Below are 3,435 nucleotides of genomic sequence, written 5' to 3' on the forward strand. Positions count from 1 at the left end.
TGCCAGTCCGATTGCGGCGTCTGGAGGTGCCCACTCTCTTCCAAGATTCCCTGCGGGGAAGTGCCATAGTGGGGAGCTGCAGTGGGTCCGTCCAATTTGGCAGTGATATTAACGGTAGACCCATCGCGGTACAGAAAGATGGGACACCATCATAGTCCTCAAGAACATATAGGTTTCCATCGCGGGTGACTTGGACGCTTAAAGGAAAGCCCCAACGGAATCTAATATCCTTCTTCCGAAGAGCTTCCGTGAGGGGGTGGAGAAGACGTCTCTGTTGTAGGGTCACCCAAGAAAGGTCCTGGAAGATCTGTATGTGGTGGCCTTTAAAATCTATGGTCGGGCCTGTCTGGACTTCTGTAGGATAGTCTCTTTCACCTGAAAGTAATGTAGCCGGCAGATGACATCTCTCGGCCGCTCCGTGGGTGCTCCTCTCGGCCGTAGTGCCCGATGTGCTCTATCAAACACTATTTGAGAACTAGGGTCGGCACCAAGGCGGCCGTTGAATATTGTAGTCAGTGCCGCAACCAAACCCTGAGGCAGCACATCCTCTGGTAGACCTTTGACCCTCAAGTTATTCCGCCTACCTCTGTTATCTATATCATCCAGTCTACGTCTCATTTCGGTGGTGGTACGTGAGTATCGAGATACAAGATCGTGGAGGTCCGCGAGCTTAGAGTCCGTTTCATCTCTGTGATCTTCTAGCTCGACCACTCTATTTTCTACGTGCGTGAGATCAGACTGGATGGTGGAGAGACTCGCTTGGAGGGAATCATGAATCCTTTTTTCCATGTTGGATAGATCTTGTTGAATGTCTTGGCGAGTAGGAAGAGAGCGCAACTGTATGAGGACTGCCGCCATATTGGCAGATTCCCTACCGGCAGACCCAGCCTGGTGGTGAGTCGGAGTGGACGGAACTCCAGTATCCTCCATGATGGTTGACGGCAAGGAGTCAGAAAGAAGCTAGGAGGTAGTGGGGTCGAGGACGGGGGTGCCAAATAGAGTATGAAAGGCTGCAGCCTGTGTGGTTGTGGATTTAGCTTTTGATGCGGTACCAGAGCGGCGCCGTCTTGTCATTTGTCTGAGTGAAGAGAACAGAATCCAGAACAGAGCCCCGAGGCAGGAGACATTAGGACATATCTCAATTAGAAGTATAACCCGTTATCCCCTCTGCGTGGCTTGGACTTATTATAGCATAATATACGTCAGGCTAACGCCTGTAGGCACTGGGGGCAGCAGTGTGGCTGCATGCACGACACGATTGGTTATGTTCTGCATTTGGTGCTCACATAGCCCCGGTGGGGAGGTCGCGTCGGCACCAGCGGTCTTTAGTTGGAGGATGGGGGCCTCAGAACTCACGGAACAGCCACTGTATAAATTAAAGATCTTTGTGTGCCCAGGCCAGAAGTCGCGGGTGTCCGTGCGGCTGTCTCTCGGCCTCAAGACTACGGGGGCCAGTGAGGAGGTCTCAAGCCAGGGGCTCAGTGGGGTATCCCAGATCTCATAGGGACCCCAGATGTGGGGCAACAGATCCCTCTCCGTCTGCGGTATATCAAAATGGCTGCTTCGATGGAGCACCCCCGTCCGGGGGCCTCAAACGTCCTGCTTCCGCAGGCTGCGGCTGCGTGTGAGGGGTCCAGGTGGTATAGGGAGGGGAGCGCAGACACGCAGGTCGGCAAAAGGGGGGGCGGGCCCGGTCACCCGCGCGCAATTCACCTTCCCGGCCGGGAGTATTCCTAAAATTTAGCCCCCGGCTCCTGCAAGGCGAGAGGGCCGCAATCCGCAGAGTCGGCCTAAGCCTCCTCTCGATTCTGCGGTACCCTCCCACCGGTGCCCGAGTCTGGGGACAGAGAGAGCGGGGCGGGCGAACAGGGGAACGGAGGGCTACGGAGCAAGCGAGGGGCAGCCGCGGCGGCACAGGTCGGGCCCTCGAGAGATCAGGGAGGGCACCTCTTACCTCCCGGCAGCTGGCTCCCGTCTCGTCCCCTCAGAGATCCACCGCGGGCGTCCCGACTATCGGAAGCCGCGGCGCTGATGCAGAGAACGCCGGGCTGACGCTGCGAGCCGCTATCACCAGCTCCTGGTCTCCCGCCCCAGGTCCCAGCCAGAGTCTCAGCAAAATGGCGGCCGCTCTCGGTGCAAGTCCCCTCACCCGGAGCTCCCGAGGCCGACAGCGCCGGGTGTCTACGAGGGCCAGCAGATTGAGTTGGGTGTCCAACGAGCCCCACACAGGGTTTCAGGATCGTTGGGGAGAGTGTCTGATAATCAGCGCGGCTCCAGGGGGTGCAGGTCGGGGTCCGTGACTACTCCAGGCCCCGGCTTCAATCCGGGGAGAGGGCCGCAACCCGCAGGAGCGCTTAAAAGCACTCCCCGATTCCGCGGCGTCTCCCCAGGGCAATCCAGGCCAGTCGGAGGGCAGTGAGGAAGATATTTGAGCGCAGATGAGAGGTCCCAAGTATTAGGGAAAAGGGTTTTATCAGGGCTATGTGCAGGAGCTCCCAAGCTGCACGTCCTTCTCCCTCAGCATCCAAGCCATGCCCCCGGCTCATTTGTTTATAACATTGTTATGAGTAGTTACGGATGGAAGGTGCAAGTGCATTGACACAACACTGCTTTAAAGAAGTATAGAGGTGCCATTCTCTCTATATACTATTGTGTATTTCATGGTTTACCTGCAGTCTGTGAAGAGTAATAATATTTACATATAGTATAAATTTGATACGGCCGTACTGGTGCTCCTAGGACAGATTTATAAATATCAGGCCAGTTCATTTATGAATATTCTGTGGTTTTAAAAAAAATTCCCACATAATAGGCCTGTATTTACCTGTGCACTTTGTTTTGTGGCTGACGTGTCACATGGTGACTAGGTCAGGTAATTGCATATAATCTCATGTTTCTAGCAATTGTACCATACATGTCTATCAATTGCAACATTGCAGGTATATAAAGACTACATTATATACCTTTGAAGTGACTAAAAAAGGCGAGTTCAATAATTGCGGTCATACCTCACTGGAGATGCCCAATCTCTTCTGACCTTGGAAGCTAAGCAGTGGAAGGCCAGGTTAGTAATAGGATGGGAGACCACCTCTGAACACCCTGGTACTGCAATAAATTGACTCCCAAATATAACGTTACTCACATTTATACCATTTGGCAATCAGTCCCACATGACCAATGATTTAATTCTCTGCATTCACAATAACCCAGAATGGGTATCTGCAGAATAAATGATGGTCATATAGTACATGAGAGACAATGTGCAATGATGATATAATCAAAGTACTACAGTTATTGATTTCCGGCATCTTTGAGACTGTGATATTGATATCACTCATTATTGATTATTGATCTTTATATCTTCGCGAAACCTTTTGCCCACACATAGATACTCCTAAAAATAAATTTTTTAATATCTATCTATTAAAAATGTTT

General features: G+C 52.1%; 1 pseudogene; it reads left to right on the forward strand.

Moving 5' to 3' along the window:
• The first annotated feature begins 2,994 nt into the window (after window positions 1-2,994).
• On the forward strand, window positions 2,995-3,114 carry LOC134912137 (5S ribosomal RNA; annotated as a pseudogene).
• The last annotated feature ends 321 nt before the right edge of the window (window positions 3,115-3,435 follow it).

Source organism: Pseudophryne corroboree, chromosome 4 (genome assembly GCF_028390025.1).
Source record: "Pseudophryne corroboree isolate aPseCor3 chromosome 4, aPseCor3.hap2, whole genome shotgun sequence".
Taxonomy (NCBI): Eukaryota; Metazoa; Chordata; class Amphibia; order Anura; family Myobatrachidae; genus Pseudophryne; species Pseudophryne corroboree.